At 43.3% G+C, this 21,960-nt stretch overlaps 1 protein-coding gene and 1 long non-coding RNA gene across 4 annotated transcripts in view; one reads left to right on the forward strand and one right to left on the reverse strand.

Annotated features, from left to right (window-relative positions):
• Positions 1-7,221: 7,221 nt before the first annotated feature.
• On the reverse strand, positions 7,222-21,039 carry LOC128838350 (uncharacterized). 2 transcript variants are annotated; one of them, XR_008445163.1, is made up of 4 exons: positions 20,837-21,039; positions 10,571-11,692; positions 10,252-10,382; positions 7,222-9,584 (listed from the first exon to the last, which is right to left on the reverse strand). It is a non-coding gene; the product is annotated as an uncharacterized LOC128838350 (long non-coding RNA). The 2 variants fall into 2 exon arrangements; XR_008445162.1 differs by lacking the exon at positions 10,252-10,382.
• A 110-nt stretch (positions 21,040-21,149) lies between these two features.
• SH3RF1 (SH3 domain containing ring finger 1) overlaps positions 21,150-21,960 on the forward strand; it is a 154,350-nt gene continuing 153,539 nt past the window's right edge. For both annotated transcript variants that reach the window (XM_054030354.1, XM_054030356.1), the window contains exon 1: positions 21,150-21,257. The gene's annotated coding sequence lies outside the window, so the exon portion shown is untranslated. The remainder of the gene's footprint in view (positions 21,258-21,960) is intronic.

Consider the following 21,960-nt stretch of genomic DNA (forward strand, 5'->3'; position numbering starts at 1 on the left):
CTTGTCTTGGTGAAACCATTGATGTGATTTGTGACAAGTAATGGATTCTAACTTGGTGGCTACAATGATGTCATGTTACACCTATGAATAGTAATCATTCAGCCTCTCTGGATATCTAGTGCATCCAAACTTATGGGTGAGGAACTATTGAGGGAAACATTAGAGAAATCAATAGCTGAGACTGCAGAGAGGCCTCAATTCTCTGTTAAACCCAGCACAGCAATCCATTGGTTGCTACTAATACCAGGGCAGAAAAATCTGGAGTAGAAGCTTCCAAGAAAACTAAGATGAATTTTCCTCCAAATCAACACAATCTTTCTTTCTGACCCACCTATCATACCCCAAGCCTTAACTAGCTGGTGGTAGTCACAACAGGGCACAGCTCACAGGCCACAGTATGCAGTGCCACAACCAGACTCTGGATTGCCTCCAAGCACATGGCTTTGCAATAACTCTAGGAAAAGCTCCTTGATTACCCTTCATAAACTTCATTCACCTTGTAGTAGAGGTAGATACTTTGGTGATATATCTACCCATCACTAGACAGATTCCAGAAAATCCAGGATCTGATATCCATGCTGGACAAATCCATGAGGGCAACCATAGCTCAGTATCTCTAAAAACTGGGCCTGCTGATTTCACACATGGGAGAGGTCACATATCAGGTGTCTCCAGGCCTCTACTCTGGGAGTATGGGACCATTCCCGGGAGCAAATGCAAGACCAGGTACTGGTTCCCAACCATGTGCTGAATCCCCTAAGATGATGGACAGTCCCAGAGAATGTCAGCAGGGGTCTTCCCATATGCCTTCTAGTCCTGCAGGTTCTCACAACAGACACCTGTCTGAAGGGAGGGTGAGCCCTTCTTGGGACCCAGAATGATGTAAGGTAGCTGGAGCTCCAGGGCAAGAACCATAGCTCCAAGCTCTTGGAGCTCACAATTATCAAACTATCTCTACTGAGATTCCAGAGCTCCCTAGAAGGCATCTTGGTCCAGCTATGCAACATGGCCCCTTGGTTGCATACATAACCAAAAAGTGGGTACAAGGAAGGTAGCTCTACATGCAGAAGCGATGGAGACAATGGAATGGGCAGACAAGACTCTCACTTCCTAAAGACAATACATGTGAAAAGAGAGATAAACCAAATGGCAGGCTGGCTCTGTAGATGCAAAGTCAACTATTCAAAATTATGCTTGAACCAGGAAGTCTTCATTCTGGTCTTTCAGACATTGTCTCCCCTCAGTTGACCTCTTTGCCAATCACAAGAATGAAAAACAATCAAAATTCTTCATTTGGGAAGCAGACACCAAGTCCATAAGGACAGATGCTCTATTGCACAGATATTGCTGCATCCCTCCCGCCTTCCCTTTCCTAGGGAAGATGGTCCAAAAGATAATGTGAGAAGAAGCAAGGGTGACAGTGGTAATTCCATATCGACCAAGGAGAGAGTGGTTTTCTGATCTGATAAAAAACTGAATCTGGAAGCACAATTTTAGCTTCTGACAAGACCAGACATTATTTTCCCAAGTCTCACTCCTCGGTCAGATGCAGATAGTCTTCAAGTGACAGCCTGGCTACTGAAAGGAAAGCATTAGCTACACTTGGCCTATCTTTCAATGTGATCAGGACTTTGCTCTCCTCCAGGAAAATTTTCATGCAAAAAACCTACTCCTCCATGGGGACCAAGTTCAGTTTGTTGTGCAAAGCGCGCATCACAGATCCAAGGGCTCCTGGGATTCTGACCACTCCAGACTTCCATCAGGAAGATGCGGATAAGGGCCTTCAGCCCAGAACTATAGCATGCCAAATATCTGTCCTCAGAAGTGTACTATTTGCAGGATCCTCTGACTCCTTGTCAGAATGCTCAGGTATCCAGATTTCTCAGAGCAATCAGACTGGCCAGATTGCAGATCTTCCCTAAGTGTGACCTATCACTGATGTTGAAAGCCTTAACCACCCATCCCCTTGAGCTTCTGACTGCCTTCATTCTGTCCAGCACCAGAGCCCCAACCAAGAAGCAGTGGCACACTCTAGATGTCAGAAGAGCACTGAAAACTTATAACAAACATACAGAATCCAAAACGGCTCCCTGTTCATTTCCTTTCATCTTGAGGTGCTAAGGGCTTACAGTATCCAAGCTACCCCTTACTAGATGAAACAGACTATGCACTGTTGAGGCATGCAAGCTATCCAGTGCACCTATTCAAGAAGGAGTCAAGGTGCATGATCCCTGGCAACCTCATGGGCCAAAAGCGTTTGTGCTTCCACTGCAGAAATCTGCAGAGCAGTCGCATGGTCATTTGGCTAACACCACTGTCATACGCTATATGACGGACTTCCTGTTTCCACCAAGGCCTCTTTGCTAGGAAGATGCTGCAGGTGGTAACATAACTTTGCCATTTCAGCAGTTCAAAAAGGGGTGTGTGTGTGCCTTCCTGATATCTCAAGAAAATAATGGCCACTGGGTCATAACTGTGGTCCATCTAATCCAGTATCCTGTGCCAGATTCGAGGAAATGAACAAAACGGCAATTTCAAGTGATCCATCCTTTGTTGTCCATTCCCAGCTTCTGGAAAGTGGAGGTTTAGGAACATTTAGAACAAGGGGTTGCATCCCTGACCATCTTGGCTAAGAACCACTGATGGACCTATCCTCCATGAACTTATCTAATTCTTTTTTTGACCCCAGTTATACTTTTGGCCTTCACAACATCCCCTGGCAATGAGTTCCAAAAGTTGACTCTGCATTGTGTGAAGAAGTACTTCCTTATGTTTGTTTTAAATCTGCTGCCTGTGAATACAAGAAATAGGGGCTACTTGATTAAGTTATGTGAAGGTGTAAATAACATTTCCCTATTCACTTTTTCCACACCATTCATGATTTTATAGACCTCTATCATACCCCCCTACACACACTTAGTTGACTGTCTTCGGAAATGAATAGTCCCATTCTTTAATCTTCCATGCCCCCAATTTTTGTTGCCATTGTCTGTACCTTTTCCAATTCTAATAAATATTTTTGAGATAGGGTTACCAGAACTGCACATAGTATTCAAAGTGTGGGTGATTTATATAGTGGTATTAAGATATTTTCTGTTTTACTATCTATTCCTTTCCTAATGGTTCCTAACATTGTTAGCTTTTTTCTACTGCTATTACACATTGAGCAGATTCATAGATTCATTCATAGATTCTAGGACTGGAAGAAGGGACCTTGAGAGGTCATCGAGTCCAGTCCCCTGCCCTCACGGCAGGACCAAATACTGTCTAGACCATCCCTGACAGACATTTATCTAACCTAGTCTTAAATATCTCCAGAGACGGAGATTCCACAACCTCCCTAGGCAATTTATTCCAGTGTTTAACCACCATGACAGTTAAGAACTTTTTCCTAATGTCCAACCTAAACCTCCCTTGCTGCAGTTTAAGCCGATTGCTTCTTATTCTATCCTTAGAGGCTAAGATGAACAAGTTTTCTCCCTCCTCCTTATGACACCCTTTTAGATACCTGAAAACTGCTATCATGTCCCCTCTGTCTTCTCTTTTCCAAACTAAACAAACCCAATTCTTTCAGCCTTCCTTCATAGGTCATGTTCTCTAGACCTTTAATCATTCCTGTTGCTCTTCTCTGTATCCTCTCCAATTTCTCCACATCTTTTCTTGAAATGTGGTGCCCAGAACTGGACACAATACTCCAGTTGAGGCCTAACTAGCGCAGAGTAGAGCGGAGGAATGACTTCTTGTGTCTTGCTCACAACACACCTGTTAATGTATCCCAGCATTATGGTTTTTTTGCAACAGCATCACACTGTTGACTCATATTTAGCTTGTGGTCCACTATAACCCTTAGATCCCTTTCTGCCGTACTCCTTCCTAGACAGTCTCTTCCCATTTAGTGAGAACCCTTTGTGACTCTTTGCAGTCAGTTTTGGACTTCACTATCTTGAGTAATTTTGTATTGTCTACAGTTTTTGCCACCTTACTGTTCATTTTTTCCAGAACTTATGTTCATTTTTTTTTATCCCTCCCTACACCTGTTCACTGCTTGCTACTTCTCATGTATGCTAGAATTGTGGGAAAGACTCTGGGCTACAATTGTATCCGGCCTGAATGGCTTCACAGCCATGGGGCAGCATTTTATTTTTATCACATAGGCAGTGGCCTACTGTATGTAGTTAGTATTACTGTTGCTAATCATTTTCTAAGAGTTTTTTCACTGCTTTGGAATGAATCATCTGGTAGCAAGTAGTGGAAGGGGTCATAGCTAGCATAGGGTGTGCTGCAACTTTGAATCACCTCCAGAAACTGCAGACAGGAAAGGAATAGCCCATATGTATCAGAATTGTTGCTAGGAGAAAGAAAATTATCAGGTAAGAAACTTTCCATTCCTCCTCAATTGGTAGGGATTGTCTCTTACTATATCTAAGCACAGCACATTGGGATCTCTGATCTTGGTTGGAGCCTCTAGATGGTATTCTAATAATTTAGAATTAAAGTTTAAAATATACTTTGAAAGGCAAGTTTCTATAATAATATACATACACACACACATAAATACTAAAAAGAACAGGAGTACTTGTGGCACCTTAGAGACTAACAAATACTAGTGATACATGTTGCCAGATAATCTGATCAGATTCAAAGTAGCCAGCCAAAGTTTCAGAGCTTTTATGATAAGTCAGTTAATGAAAACAAAATCCACACATCAAATTTACAGTGTTCTTTACAAGGTTTTTGTATTCCTGTAATGTATAACACCATTTGTCAATAATTCATGTTCTAGCTTCTCATGTCCCTTTAGACTGGCTCTCTCCCTACTCTGCCTGAATATTGTATGTTTGCTCTATATGCATGTTCTCAACTGCCTTCCTTCTAAAATTTACAAACAAATCTTGGACACTGGTGATGGAAATTTTTGATCATAGTCAGACTTCTGGCAGGGATTTTTCCATGCTTGTTTGCAAGAGAAATGATCCACTATATTAAAAAGCTTCTAGAGGAACTTTAACTGTAATTGAGCTGCTAAAGCTCCTGTCATGGTGCTCAGATGATAACCTTTGCCCTTGGTTAGTTTTGTAATTAAAGTAGTCATAATACTTGCTTTAAATTAAGCATGCAAAATACTGTATTTTGGTACACTTCATTGTAATTTTTTAAAATATAGTCCATTAAGGCTGTAACACAGAAAACACATTTTGCAGTGGTCAAAGAAACCTGATATAATTAAAACTGAATAATGTAGTGGCTGATATTAAACAACATGCTTCTACAAACATGCGGTGCTTAGCTTACTGTTACACATTTTAACTTCTCTTACACCATCTGGGTGCCAATAAACACAATACTATATTTAATGCAGTTCTCCCAAATTGGGCAAATCTGAGATAGGGACAGCATATTTAAACAGAATGCTGTCCTGCCCCCATATATTATGGAACTATGGGATGCTGCATGGAGATCATGCAAATATGTATGAACAAGGGAAGAGGAAAGTAAGGGGAAAATACTACTACTCTGAACTGTCGAAATCATTGAAGCAGAACCTAAAATGTTCATACAGGGATGGAGGTAAGACCACTTAATCATAATTGCTGAATTGAACTTAAGTCATGATTTCCAAGAATCAAAAAACACATCTAGTAAATGAAATAGCCTTAATAAAATTACTATAATTTTGGTAAACTAGATTATTTAATTGTAGGTGATTTGTGGCTTAAAACATTAGCTTAAATCACATTTCATGAAAATGTTAAACAGGATAGCCATTCTTGCTTTTAGATCCTTCCCCACTGTCATATTAGAAATGCATTTTCTTGTCTTTTAAAGGATGATATTGAAACACTGGGACTAGTATAGATAGTTGCTTCAGGCTTCCTTCATAAAAGCTCAATGGTTAGCAGATAGTGTCAGAGGTCAAGACTAACACAGAGGAATGTTCTGCATTTGAGGGAGTTATATTCCCAAAGCAGAAGTGTCTAAAGTATTTAGTGATTAGAGAGGACACAAAGCATCCTACTTAGCTGTTCCTCAGATACTTTTAAACACCCTCATCTCTCCTACTAAAGTGCCTCCAAGGCATTTAAAATGAATCCAACTATTAAACTGATGTAATTTCCTGCTAAACTAGCTATGCCCTTATGGCTGGGGTCCAACTCAAAGGCCAGTGGTTCATTTCCAGTACATTCTTAGAAGTAGCATAGTTGATCATTCATGGGAATAAAATGCTAACAAAAACTAAAACTTGCTTGTCTCTGTTAAACAGCTGGGTCACAGAAAAGGAAGTTAAAGTACTGCCCATGAACTGTATCACGGTATTCAACACTCCAGCAGAAGTGTTCATGTTTGCCACTAAACAGCAGTAGCCATAGTTCCCATGGAATCCATGGATACAGACCCTTGCTGTGTGATCAGGTACAATCTTATATAATTCTGAACCACACCATAGTGGTCAGGGGGAGGGGGGAGAAGCAGTCTCTTACCAGTAATCCTGTTTGTCATCTTACATCCCTGGTATAGTATTGAAAAGTGCCAGTCTCCACCTCCACTGCTACCATGTGTTTAAGCAACACAAAGATGGGCCATGAGCTGAGCACTGAAAGGAAAGCAAAGATGCATTTTGCATAAGGAAAATATGCACCTAACCCACCACCCAGGTGTGAAAAATAGCATGCAACTTAACTTACTTAACACTGTCAGGATGTCCAGAATGGGTCACAGCTGAGACCATTTCAGGTCAGACTCTCAGAAAACAGGGTAGACACCCCCAAACTGGAGGTATATTCTATAATTAGATTTAATCAAATCAGCAACAACTGTATGCTGCTGGATCGTTATACTAGCTTACCATGGATCCACAGTCAGTCCCAAGACACTTCAGCCTATATTACCATTCAGGCAAACTGGACTTAATTATGAAAGGTTATTAAAACCAGAAACCATCACACGTTTGATTACTCCCAGCCCAAGACAGCCAGTCACTTACCCCAGGTCAAGGTATACTTCAGATCTCATAGACTCATAGACATTAAGGTCAGAAGGGACCATTATGATCATCTAGTCTGACCTTCTGCACAATGCAAGCCACAGAATCTCACCCACCCATTCCTGTAACAAATCCCTAACATATGCCTGAGTTATTGAAGTCCTCAAATACTGGTTTAAAGACGTCAAGGTGCACAGAATCCTCCAGATCTCCCCAAAGACAATGCTGAAGTCAATTCCTTTAATAAACTAAACTAAAGATTTATTAGTTAAGAAAAAGAAATGAGTTATTGAAAGTTTAAAGCAGCTAAAATACATTACAGGTGAATCAAACTTAGTAGGTCCAATACGATGGCAGAGGGGTAGTAATTTGCGGGGTTTTCAATAGTCTCTCAGGGTTTCCTAGAATGGCTCTAGGGATCTTGGTCCAACCACTCAGAATTCCACCCTGTCAGTATTCATCAGTCCAGAGATGCAGAATCATTCAATTGAATCAGTATTTATAGATCAGGCTCACATAAGGCAAGCTGACAAGCCTCTTCACCCATGTGGGTGCTTCCTTTGCTGATGAAGATTAGGAAATTCAGACTGGGACTGTGAACCCCATTGAATGAAACAATGGCTCTTGCTTTGAAGTCAGCAACCTTCTTCATTTACATTTCCAATGCTCCAAGCTTGCATGGGTAAACATAATATAAACACAATGTGATAGCCAGAAACAATTCTTCATTAGTTTTCGTGCAGTGTTATATATCAAGTACATTTACATCTAAACACTAACACATATTTCAATTTAAATCTAAGTACAGGATAGCAATCACAGGAAACAGATTGGTGAAGACAATAACATTACCATTTCACTAGCTTTCATGCATTTAAACAAATGTAATTACTGGGCACCTGTCAAGTAAATTGTAATGTGATAACACCCTTCTTTGTTCTATTCTAACAAGTGAATTGGCTTGAACATATTATGACCTTTTAGCATTTGTTTGATATACATACATAAGTGAATTGTCCTGTTGCTCTGATCTGAGCTGGTCTGTCTGCGTCACAGAGCTGGTAACCTGTTTAGACAGCATTGTAAGCACATACAACCTTCTCCTGTACACTAAACCTGAAAATAGTTCAATTTGTGGGTAATGGGTCCATTTCTTGCTCTATCACTCACTCATTGTTATGGTAGCTTGCACTGCTCAGTCAACCTCTTTGCCATAATGTTTACCCATTTGTATAATGGTATAATAACTGTTTTGATGATGGAATTTAGAATCGTAAACACCAAAATCCCTTTTGAAAATGAGATTTAGGCTTCTAAATCAGTTGGATTTGTGATACTAAGCACAGCAACACATAAATAGCTTTAAAATCTGAGTCTTAAACTTTGTGTCTCAGTTCCCCATCTGTAAATGGAGATGCTAATATTCCGTACTACACATGGAATGTATTTCTATACACTGACAAATGTGATGCACTTAGATATGATAATATAAATACCTTAAGATAAGCTATAAACGTTTATTTTTCCTCTAAGGGATAAGATGCTGTAAGCATGTTCCTAATGTAAACCATTTTCAAATGACACACACATCCTACAATCACCTTTTCTGAGTTTCAAAATTACCCTCCTACTTCTCAAGTTTCTGGGTATGCTGCATCCTACCTTTTTGGTTTACATTCAGCTGCTGAAAGGGATAGATAACAAGACAAAAAATGTCATAATGCCTCTATTTAAATCCTTGGTACACCCACATCTTGAATACTGTGTGCATATCTGGTTGCCCCATCTCTAGAAAGGTATATTGCAATTGGAAAAGGTACAGAGAAGGGCAACAAAAATGATTAGGGGTATTGAACAGGGATTAAAAAGACTGGGACTCTTGAGCTTGGTTAATTTCATGGTCATAGGATTTTAAAAATGGTAAATTCCATGATTTCACCTATTTAAATCTGAAATTTCATGGTGTTATAATTGTAGGGATCCTGGCCCAAAAAGGAGTTGTGGGGTGGTCACAAGGTTATTGTAGGGGGGGTTGCAGTACTGCTGCTGGCAGCGGCCCTGCCTTCAGAGCTGGGCAGCCTTGAGGTCGTGGCTGCTGGCTGGGAGCCCAGCTCTGAAGGCAGAGTTACCGCCAGCAGCAATGAGGCCAAGAGGATTTTTTGAAGGTAAATTTATTCCACGGCCAGCCTTCAGTTCAGGGTCGCAAACCACTAGGTTCTTTTGGTTGAGATAAAACTTTAACTTATGGGACTCCCTACCCCAGGACTCAGCCCAAGAATTTGGGTCCCTTATTTAGGAGGGTATTACAGAGGCACAGTGCTCCCTCCAAATGGTGTGGGACGTAGCTGATTCGACGGCCAGGCTGGTCGCTTCAGCAGTGATCATGAGGTGCAGTTCTTGGCCTGAGACTGGGGGCTTGTCCCAGGAGATGCAGTCCTCAATGTAGGACCTCCTGTTTGATGGGGTTGGAAAGATGCGAGGCTGTATGGGCTAAAGGACACTTGGGCCACCTTCCGCTTGCTGGGTCTCCATACGTCTCAGTCAGCGAGGAAGCAGTTCTGGCCACTCCCATCGCCAAGGCTGTGGCAATCTTAACAGGGGTCTGAAAGGAGAAGGGATAGGGACACGAGTTTTAGTTGTTGCCGCCCTTCCTCCTCCCACTCACCCACACAACTTGGCCTGGCAAAACATCATGGGGTCCAGAAGCGCCTCATTCTTTTCTCAACCGTCTTCGTCCCTACCGTTCGGCCTGGTCATGGGTCACCTCTGACCATTGGGTGCTAGAAATTGTATTTCTGGGCTACACTCTACAATTCTTGGCCACACCTCATCCCACCCCATCCCCCTTCCCTGTCCCTCTTCAGGGACCATTCTCACGAGTAACTCCTCGTTCAGGAGGTCAACAACCTTCTGTAGTTGAGGAGGAGAGGAGGACCCTTGTGAAATGAGGGGAAAAGGCTCTACTCCTGCTATTTTCTAATCCCAAAAGCAAAAGAGGGCCTAAGACCCATTCTGGACCTGTGGCGACTCAACAAATATCTCAAAAAGTTGAAGTTCCGCATGGTCTCCCGGGTCTCCGTCATTCTCTCCCTGGATCCAGTAGACTGGTACACTGCTCTTGACTTGAAAGACACTTGTTTTTGTATTTCCCTCTTCCAAGGACACAGACGTTTCTCTGATTTATGGTGGGCCAGCATCATTTCCAATTTATGGCACTGCCCTTTGGTCTCTCATTGGCCCCAAAATACATGGCCCCAGTAGCTGCTTACCGGAGACGTCGAGGGGTCCAAGTCTATCTTTATCTCGATGATTGGCTCATCAAGGGCAGATCACAGGATCAAGTGCAGAGAAGTCTTTATCTGGTGTGTTCTACCTGTCACGACCTGGGCCTATTAGTAAACTAAAAGAAACTGGTGCAATGGATAGAGTTCATAGGGGCGGTCCTCAACTCCATGCAGGCAAGAGCCTTCCTTCTGGAGGCCCATTTCCAAGCCATGTCGGACTAGATCTCCCATATAAGGGGCCCACCCACTCACTACTGCCCGCTCCTGCTTGAGGTGGTTAGGTCACATGGCAGCTTGTACTTACGTGGTCCGTCATGCCCGGCTCCATCTCCGGCCGCCGCAAGCGTAGCTGACGTCAGGTCTACACCTGCAACAAGCATGATCTAGACCTGGTAGTCAGGATGCTGGACCACATCTGGTTGTCACTGGAATGGTAGTTGGACCCCAAATCAGTGTTGGAGGGGGTTCCCTTCACAGCCCTGGACTCGTTGCTGACCCTGGTTTCCGATGCCTTGGGCCTGGGCTTGAGGTTGAACTCAGCATGCAAGGTCGCTGATCATGGGACAGTCGCTCCCTCCACATAAATATCAGGGAGCTCAGACCAGTTGGTTTGGCCTGTCGCGCTTTCTGGTCCCACTTGAAGGGCAAGGTAGTACAAGTCCTGATGGACAACACTGCTGCAATGTTTTATATCAACAAGCAGTGCGGAGCCAGATTGACAGCCCTTTGCCAGAAAGCTCTCCAGCTCTGGGACTTCTGTGTGCAGCATGCCATTCATCTTGTGGCCTCCAGGGGAGCAGGAACATACTAGCAGATCACCTCAGCAGGACCTTCTCGCCTTGGACCAGGGTATTAGGCCTGAGCAGGCCTGGGTGCAATCAATCCTGGACTACCTTCTACATCTTAAGCTCCAGGGCTTATCCCTTTCATCAATTAAGGTCCACTTGGCCACTATATCAGCCTTTCACCCTCCAGTCCAGGGCAGCTTGGTCTTCACTCACGACATGACAGTCCGGTTCTTGAAGGGTCTGAGTGACTCCATCCCCATGTCCAGGACCCCATCCCTCCTTCAGACCTGAATCTAGTGCTGGCACAGCTCATGGGTGCCCCATTCGAGCCATTGGCTTCCTGTTCTCTTCTTGTCTCCTGGAAGGTGTCATTCCTGGTAGCAATAACGTCTGCTTGTAGGGTCTCTGAGATTAGGGCGCTTACCTTGGAGCCACCCTATATGGTGTTTTTCAAGGACAAAGTCCACCTGCAGCTGCACCCAGCTTTCCTACCCAAGGTTGTTTCATGTGAGCCAGGACATATTCTTGCCAGTCTTCTTCCCAAAGCTTCATAAGTCTGAAGAGGAGCGTAGATTGCACTCTCTGGACGTCAGCAGAGCAAAAATCTCTGACGACTGTGCTCGGAGGTACATGCACACCTAAAACGGAATGGACATGAGCAACACATCTCGAAGAACAACAGTTATGAAAGGTAGGTTTTTTAAATATAAAGGGAAGGGTAACCTTTATGCAGTAATGTCAAATCCCTCCTGGCCAGAGGTACAGAATCACTTACCTGTAAGGGGTTAATGAGTTCAATTAACCTAGTTGGTACCTGACCAGAAGGACCAATGGGGAAAGAAGATACTTTCAAATCCGGGTTAGGTGGAGGAGCTTTTGTTTGTGCTCTTTGTTTTTGTTCCCTCTTGGGACAAAGAGAGAGACCAAGCAGGTAACCCAACTCCTACTGAAATGATGCATCTAAAATTACAGAAACTGTAAGTAATAGCAAGGAAATGTGTTAGATTATCTTTTGTTTTACCTTGTGAATTTTCCCTATGCTAAGAGGGAGGTTTATTCCTGTTTTGTAACTTTGAAGTTGAGCCTAGAGGAGAATCCTCTGTGTTTTAAATCTTTTTATTACCCTGTAAAATGACCTTCTATCCTGATTTTACAGAGGTGCTTCTTTTACTTTTTTCTTTATTATAAAGTTCTTCTTTTAAGAACCTGATTGGTTTTTAGTGTCCTAAAAACCCAAGGGTCTGATCTGTGCTCACCTTGTTTGGGATAGCTATGCACACCAATGTTTGTAACATGCTTTCTGATCTTTGGACAGAAAACATTGCAGAAGTGCAAATTATTTTTTTATAATAAGAATGTGGGATTTCGGGTTTACTAGGAAAATAAATTTGATTCTTAGTTTTTTAGTTGGAGAATAGATTTTCTAATGAACACACTTTCTGTGACTCAAGTTTTACTATTTATTGGGCATAGAATTAGTCAACCAGGAAAAAAAAGGAATATTAACTGGAACAGCAGGGAGGCCAACTCTCCGTCTCTGGCTCCCATCCCTTACTGTATCACTTTCACGTTCTCTTGCTCTCCCTTTCTAATGCAAGCTTGGGAAACAGTGACTGGCTCAGCAGTAGTCAGATGAAGAAAAACATTAAAAGCAGCATGCGGGAAGGCCAGGGTTTCAACCCCTCTCCCTTCCTTGCTCAGGAAAACATCACATCTTGACATGTCCTATGGGAAGCACATTTTGTGCTTTTAAATATTATTAAATTGACATGAGCATTTGCCAAATAAATACAGAAAACTATATTAAAATAGCATTGTTTCTGTCTTGAACACACAAAAGTCATGGAAAGTCTGAGTTAAGACTCCCACAGCACCCATAACATGCTAAGCCCCTTCTGAACAGTCATTGTAGCAGCACAAATGGATCTGTATCAAAGGATTTCTAATATATGTTTTCAGAACAACTTCATAGCCTACCAAAAACCTTTTTGGAAACGAAAAATAAAAGTATCACAAGTAAGTTATGGCCTGTCCCTTTTTTAGTGTCCCAGAAGACCTGGTGTTCTGGCTACAACTATCTTGTTCAATGCTATGTAACTCTATTTATGGACAAAACAGGTGTCTGCCTGTTCAAATCTCTTGTGAAAATAAGAAATTAAGGTACTAAAAGGAAATTATAGCCTGGAAGTTTACTCTTGTTTTGTCATCTGATTGCTGGGATGGCTCATTACTGAGTGAGTGTTTAGGTTAACACAATATTAGTTTTATTTTCTAGCCCCTGCCACAGTTTCTAACTCTATTTTCCTACTGGTTTGGAGCAGCAGCCAGTATTGTGGTATTCTCTCTTTTTACATTTGTGAAATTTACATGCCCTTTTCATGCTCTGGGGACCCTTATCTAATTTAATTATCCCAATAACTATCTTAATAGATTCCTCAATCTGGTCCAACAGTAAATTAAATATACAAATACGTCCCAACAGACATAATAATAAAATAAAAGAATGCTCCCTCCACAGGAGACATAATGATGTGAGCTACATGCATTTTTTCCCTGACTGAAGAGTTCCTTTGAAATCTTGACACTGAATTTCCTAGCTTCTTTGAGCTTAAGTCAGTCATTATTTCCTTAATAAAAGGGGATTTTTTTTATGACTAAAAATGTAAAGGCAATAGTCTATTCTTTTTAAACTAACAATAATAGTGGCAGTTAACAGAACAGAAAAGGAATTAATGGCAGCTGGGGACAAATATTTATATATACACCTCTACCCCGATATAATGCGACCTGATATAACACGAATTCAGATATAACGTGGTAAAGTAGTGCTCTGGGGGGGCAGGGCTGCACACTCCTGCGGATCAAAGCAAGTTTGATATAACGCGGTTTCACCTATAACGCGGTAAGATTTGGCTCCTGAGGACTGTGTCTGTATATGTGTCTGTGTGTGTGTGTGTGTGTGTGTGTGTGTGTGTGTGTGTGTGTGTGTGTGTGTGTATAATATTTTTTTTTAAAGCAGAATTAGCCCAATATGCCAGTCACCACCCTGTCCACTTACTTGTATTCTGTATCCCTTTCTGCTACCCACTGTCTTCATAGATTTTTAAGATCTTCAGGGCACAGACTGTCACCCTATACATCCAAACAGCTCATTGCATAACACACAAGTAAACTATCATAACTAGGAAGGAGGGCTTACTCACCTTGTAGAGTAACTGGAATTCTTTGAGATGTTTGTTCCTATAGGTTCTCCACTTGAGGTGTGCATGCACCTTTTGATCAGAGGTTTTCGGCAGCAGAGCACATTTGGCCAATGCACGCACTGGGGCCGCAGTGGACGCGGTTCCTTCTTTATGGCACAGTCTGATGGAGATGAGACTCCGAAGGAGGATGGGTAGCAGAGCACCCACAGGGCGATGCATCTCAAAGAACTCCAGTTACTGCCCAAGGTGAATAATCCCTTCTTCTTTGAGTAGTTTCCCTATGGGTGCTCGCTTCTGGTGACCCCTGAGCAGTATGCTCTGAAGGAGATGGATCTAGAACTGTTTGCAGCATTAAAGGTAGTGTCAATCTAGAGGTATGCACTAAGGCCTAGTGTCTCAAGAAGGTGTGAACTGAAGCCCATATGGCAGTTTTGCAGATTTCAAAAGGACAACAGATGTGGACTGAGCTCTGGTAGTATGGGCTATGACCATAGAAGGGCATGGCAGTTTACCAGCTGCATAGCAGGAGAGGATGCAGCCAAACACCCACTTAGAAAGTCTCTGGGTGGAAATTGGTGTCCCTTTAACTCTGTGTGCGATATTTTAGAACAGTGGTTCTCAATCAGGGGTACATGTACCCCCATGGGATATGCAGAGGTCTTCCAGGGGGTATATCAACTCATCTAGATATTTGCCTAGTTTTAAAACAGACTACAGAAAAAGCACTAGCGAAATCTGTACAAACTAACATTTCATACAGGCAATGACTTGTTTATACTGCTTTATATACTGTTCACTGAAATGTAAGAACAATATTTATATTCCAATTGATTTATTTTATAATTATATGGTAAAATGAGAAAGTAAGCAATTTTTCAGTAACAGTGTGCTGTGACACTTTTGTATTATTCTCTGATTTTGTAAGCAAGTAGTTTTTAAGTGAGGTGAAAGTTGGTACACAAGACAAATCAGACTCCTCAAAGCGGTACAGGAGTCTGGAAAGGTTGAGAACCACTGTTCTAGAACCTCCAAGATAGGAGAGTTGAAAGGAAATAGGCAACGGTGATTACACCAGTGGTAACATCTTTTATATTTCTGAAGGTAAGTTTTCTTGGTGGATTCTCTTCTTGTTCATCAGGACTTCTTGAATTCTCTGGAACAGGAGAGTCCTAACCCTGAGAGCCATCCAAGCTCTGAGTTATAGTGTGTTCAGGTTGGGTGGGGTCACAAACATTCCCCAAATCCTGAGTGAAGAGACTGGGCGTCAGCAGGAGATTGATGGCTGGCTGGGAGAAGAGGTAAAGTAGGTAAACAAACTACACTTGTTTTAGCCATATTGGTGTGATTGAGATGACCAAGGCTTTGTCCTGTCTAATTTTGTTTAGAACCATGAGGATTAGCAGTGTTGGAGGGAAGGCATCTAGGAGACTTCTTAATCAAGGAGAAAGTCAACCCCCGCTCCCCAGGAATGGTGACCAAGACATCCCCTTGACAAGAATTTTGCACATTTCCGGTTGATAGTGCTGGTGAGGTGGTGTATGTTTGGAAAACACCAGGTAAGCAATATTTGCCTGAGAATGAATCTGTCAAATATCCACTTGTGATCTTGAGTGAAGTGACTGCTGAGGTCATCAGCTATAGTATTTTAGAGGCCAGGCAAATAATAAGGATTCAATGGGCTATGCACCAATTCTATAACCTGATTGCATTTGAACAGAGGAAGGGGATCTCGCTTAGCCTTGTCGATTTATGCAGTACATACTGGCCCTGTTGTCTCTCATTATGCAGGTGGGTTGACTTTCCATCACAGGATCAGATATGGCAGCAAGTGTATCTCCTGGCTCTGAGCTCCAGAATGTAGGAGAGACTCCTGGTGGACCATCTGTCTTGGATAGCATTATACTGTCAATGTGCTCCCCATCCTAGGAGAGACGAGTCTGAAATGGGATAGTTGAAGGGAATTCCTGAGCACACCTTGTCCAGATTCTTCCACCAGTCATGAGAGATCTAGCACGAGGCTGGGAGCAGAGAGTAATTTTTTCAGGCTGTCTTTGTTGGGAGTATAAACTGTCCTGAGCCAGGCTTGGAAGCACTGTAGGTAAAAGTGGCATGTAATGTGAAGGTAAATGCTGTCACATGCACGAGCAGCTGCAGGCACCATCTGGCAGTGATCTGTGGGCTCACTTGAACTTGTGCGACTATCTGTGTTCGAATGCGAAATCTGTCCTCTCATAGATAGGCTCTGGATGTCGTGCTGTAGAGAGTGGCCCCTATAAACTCTATCAATTGCAGAGGTAAGAGGGAGGACTTTGCAGTATTGAGTTGAAGGCTGAGCATGTGAGAGAGACATAGTGTTCTTTACTGCTGTTTGAACTTTGATGTAGGAACACCAATTGCTGAAATAGGAGAAAATGATTACTTCCCATTGGTAAAGCTGTATAGCAACTATCGTGATAACTTTTGTAAACGTTGTAGGGGTGGTAGAGAGTCAAAAAGAAGGACTTGATACTGATAGTATCAAGTTCAACTCCTAACCAATGACAAAGCATAGGAATCTCTTGTGAGAGAGATGTAGCATATGTAAGTATGCTTCTTGAAAGTCACAGATCTCAAAATAGTCTCCCAGATTCAGGAACAGAATAGTATCTGTGAATGTTGCCATCTTGAATTTCTGCACCATGATGAAGATAATCAGCATTCTGAGATCAAGAATTGGCCTCCACCCACCCTTCTTTTTGGCAACCAGAAAGTGTACTTGGAGTAAAATCTGCTCCTTCTGCACTGATATATTGACTTAAATGGAATATATGGGTCAAATGTGTTAATGTAACCCAATCACTGTCCAAGATTAAATAGTGTTAAATAAGGTTTGGAGTTTGGAATTGAGAGACCTCAGTCTGCTCAGTATCATGGCGCAAACACCATTAAACATGAGGCAGAATAGCCCATCCCCTCATTATTTTGTTCACCAATTAGGCCTAGTTTCTGATGCATGAAATTTGGTTCACTGATGTCTGGTTCCCCTTTTCTTGTTTACCATGCATGGCATTAACACAGTCCTTGAGTTATATCAGTAGGCCTTTTTGTTTGGACTAATTAAGTCGGTCTCCCTTTCATACCCTTTACCATCAATATTTGTTATTATAGGTCTTATAAACTTTCACTTACTTTTTACTGTTGAGCTCACAATTACGGTAAATTTGTAGGCCCAATTATTACAACAGTACTCAGTGGGAACTATTTCCACAGCTTGGAGGCAGAGGGAAAGAATCTCTTGTCTCAGCTGAGGGAAGAAAGGGGACAAAGAATGTGTTTAAGCAGTTGGATTTGTCTTGATTTGTTTGAGAGTTCTGGAGAGAGACAGAGGCTGCTCTCCATGGAACAGGGTAGTGGTGCCTTTCTGTGAATGGGAGTTGTCTGGGTGTAGTTTATCACTATATCTCTGTTTAAGGAAACAAGACTTGAGCACATTTTGTCAATACACAAATTACATTAATATACTTGATGCTTCGTCACTGATTTCTGTTCCAAATGTAAAATTGACTTGCCATGCTCCAAAATCTGCTACCAAAAGGCATAATACTAATAACTTACAATGTCCCCTTGCAATCACTGCAATACCGCTCACATTCACATGCCCAAGTGCTCCCAAAACAAAGTTCTTAACACAATAAGCAGCCTCTTCATCCATCAGAGTAGAAATGACAGAAGGAAAGGAGAGTGGCTGACTGCTTTGGACAGAAGATGGGAATTATATAGTATGTATTATATGTATAATTATAATACATAAATACAGTGATCCAAATGCCACTGTCATCTATACTTGGTTATCAACCTGGAGTGCTTCTATTGACACCAGCAGGTCTGAATTATGCAATTTGTCCAACAGAGGGCAGTGGTACACACACTAGCCAGTTCATTCTGTACATTTGTTTGAAAATTCTTGCATAACTGCTGTTCGTGAATTATTGTATTATCTTTATGTATGACAGCTCTTCTGTGTGAGGCTCTTTATAACTTTAGCTAATATATCAAGATGTGTTAATATTTTAGATACTTTACTTATAATGTATTGGAGCAACAGTCCTGATACAAACAAATAAATAGAAGATCCTCCTTCCTGCTTCTCTGAACTTTCACCTCACTTCTCTTGCATGCCTTCCTGAACATCAATGTCCTTATTGCAATAACAAACTGTTTACAAAACTGCAGCTATGTTGCCTACAAACTATTAAATGCTAAGAAAGCTCAGTACGATGGTACTATTCAACATTGTACCTTGAAAAGGATCTTTTGAGAAAGTTTATGGTTGATAAAGAAGTTTGATTGTGGGATGCACTTATTATAGCAGATATAATAGGAGCCAATATTTTAATCTGTTGATGATCCTCTTCCTTTTTTGTTATGGTGGTGGGACAGGAGGAGAAACAATGGTGAGATAGAATATTCCTAAATGTGTTGTTTATTCTGCTCTTCTATATTATTATTTCTTATATTTATTATAGTTGTGCCTCGGAGCCCCAGTTACAGACCAGACCCCACTGTTTGATCTAGTTTAGCACAATAACAATTGAATACAGATGCTCCCTGACTTACGCAAGCATTCTGTTCCGGAACGCCTTGCGTAACTTGAATTTTGCGTAAGTCGGAAACATATCTTTGACCATTGCACAAAAAACCCACAAAACCTCCTATTTCTAGCTGATGGAACTTTTTCCGTAAACTCAGATTTGTGTACGTTGGGTTTACGTAACTTGGGGAGCATCTGTAGGTGTTTTTTAATTAATAGTGTATATGTATATGGCGTTTAGCATTTATAATAACAAAATTAAATGTGTTCTATTCAGTATTATTGTGTGTATTCAGAAATATTACAGTAATCATTGTTTCCTGTCATTTGAGTATTGGGTAACAAAATATTTTGTGTAAAAGGCAATTTAAAAAATCCTAGGAATTGTCGGATGTGATTTTTGTGGGGGGGGGGGTGTGAGGCGGGGGAACCATATGAAACTGACTTGTAAAAATACATTTAAATAATTTTAAGGTTGCACCAGAAGCCAATAAAAACTAACAAAAAATTTAAAGATATATCTCCCAAACCTAGGCACAATAGGTCCCTCGGGAGGGTGGGGGCGTTCCTTATTGCATCAAGGCAATCAAAGTAATTTAAAACTCGGAATCTCCTCCTTCATATCACAATCTTCATGTTTTTGTTTCGGTTTAAAAAATATCAATGCTTTTCTGTTTTCACATGATATCTGATTTTATGGCATCCTCAAACTTTGTTTCCTTTTTTATTTTGGTTATAGTAAATTGTTTAGAAATATTTTACAGGCAATCTTCCTGCGAGAGAACCACTCAGCATCCTGAATCCTTAATGTGTTTAGATTGTGAGTTGTGTGTTGGAGAAAATACACAATATGGAGAGGGTTTCTCAGGTTATTTAACCTAGTAACATTAATTTAAAAAATTCCATTTTATTTTTCCTTACTGACAGACGTGCACATACACTGGGGTTTATCTCTTTGTGATACATTTGTCTTTATTATCCAGACTGATGCATAGAGGTAAAGAGGAGACAGTATCTTGTTTCAGAGGCTGGTGCCATAAACCTTCCCTCCGGCTGGAACGCCTCCCACTGACTCCCTAACCTCATCCTAGTTTCCTAGGTATCACCAGTTTCAGAGTAACAGCCGTGTTAGTCTGTATCCGCAAAAAGAAGAACAGGAGTACTTGTGGCACCTTAGAGACTAACAAATTTATTAGAGCATAAGCTTTCGTGGACTACAGCCCACTTCTTCGGATGCATATAGAATGGAACATATAATGAGGAGATATAGTAAGACAACTCCCACCTGTTTATGCTCTCTGTATGTGTGTATATATATCTCCTCATTATATGTTCCATTCTATATGCATCCGAAGAAGTGGGCTGTAGTCCACGAAAGCTTATGCTCTAATAAATTTGTTAGTCTCTAAGGTGCCACAAGTACTCCTGTTCTTCTTTCTAGGTATCACCCTAATCCTCCCGTTCCTATCATCAGTTCAGGCTGAAGTCCCAGTTCCGGGTGTAGTAACTTCATCACAGGTAAAAGTCTGAAGGCAGCTGGGCACTTAAGGGAACTGCCCAGGCCAGCTTTCACAGTGCTCTTAGGTTAGGTAATGTGTCCAACCTGTCGCACTAGCAGGTTGCCACATGCTGCCTGACTGTATCAGGGGTTGAGGTTTTGTTCCGTGAGTTCCTTTGCTATTGTCATTTTATGACTGAGTGGCAGGTTAGTACCTACCACAGTACTGTCTCTCAGTTTTGCTCCCCTTTACTAACATTAGGCAGCTTGCTTCACTGCGTTAGCGGGAAAAGGCTTTTCATTGCTCATTCCCCGAGGCCGTGTCTGCCTCCCGCTTGGTTACTGGAGTGGAAAGTGCCTCCCTTCCGGCACGGAGCGGCTCAGCCCCGGAGCGCGGCTGTAGCGTTGTACCGAGCCTCTCCCACCTACCCCTAGTTCCGGGGCTCGCTCCCGAGATGGGCGGGGTGGGAGGCCGCCTGAGCTGTGCGCCGGGGCGAGGCGGGAGTTTTACCTGCGGGGCGCAGGGCCGGGGGCGCTCGCTGCTCAGGCTCTGCACTGACTGTACGCGGCGGTTGGTTTCCCCGGGCGGTACGTGGCGTGGCGGGAGCGGGGCTGCGCCGCTGTGAAGGGCTGGGGGGCTTTGGAGCCGGGGTCTGGTGCCTCGTTCCCCGCACCCCCCCATCCTCCGGGGTGCCAGGCGGAGTTGGCTCCGCCAGCTCGCCGGGCGGGGCGGGCTCCACCCCCAGGGCCGCCTCCTCCAGCCCGAGCCCGGCTCTCTCTGCGGGGCGTTGCGGTGCCGCCTCCCGCGTCAGTACCGCTCGGGGAGGGGGTGAGGAGGAGGCTCCTCGGTGCCGCGTCGGGAGAGAGACAAGCGGGGCGAGCGCGGCGGCGGCTCCTCCCGGGAACAAAGAGGGGAGCGCTGCAGCGAAATGGTGAGTGGCGGCGCCCCTGCCCCGCTCGCCGCGGCGGGAGGGTCTGGATCGGAGGGGCCAGACTGGCGGTGCAGTTGAGCCCAGCTCCCTGCAGGGCCCCCGAGAGGGGGCGGAGAGGGCCCTGCGGAGCCCCCAGGTGGTGTGACAGCCTCGCCCTCTGGGACAGCGGCCCTAGGGACCGTCACCCCTCTCCCAGACGGTGCCACCCCCCCCCCCGAGTCCGTGGCACCCGCTCCCCAGATGAGGTGCGGTGCCACCCCCTCCCCAGACGCTGGTGGAGTACAGTCTCCCAGGGACCTTGTGATGCCCCTTTCCAGATGTGAGTACAGTTCCACCCCACCCGGACTGTCACCTCCTTTCTAGACAAGGATACGCTGCCTCCCCCTAGACGCAGTGTCCTTTCCCTCCCATAAGGATACGATGTCCGTCCCGTCCCCCTCCCCAACCCAGTCACACTCATATACCCCAGACTGGGATATGGTGCCACTCATGCCCCCCCCCCCCATACATGGATACAGTATCACTCCTCCTGAAAGAAGGTATCAGCCTCCCCCCCGCCCCCCCCCCACTGGGATCGGAGGGGCCAGACTGGCGGTGCAGCTGAACCCAGCTCCCTGGCCACATCTCCACATGCCCTCAGAGACAGGAGGCAGTGTATCGGCCATCCACAGGCAGTGATATATTGCTCCCCCAAGTGTGTCCT

This window comes from Malaclemys terrapin, chromosome 5 (genome assembly GCF_027887155.1).
Source record: "Malaclemys terrapin pileata isolate rMalTer1 chromosome 5, rMalTer1.hap1, whole genome shotgun sequence".
Classification (NCBI taxonomy): domain Eukaryota; kingdom Metazoa; phylum Chordata; order Testudines; family Emydidae; genus Malaclemys; species Malaclemys terrapin.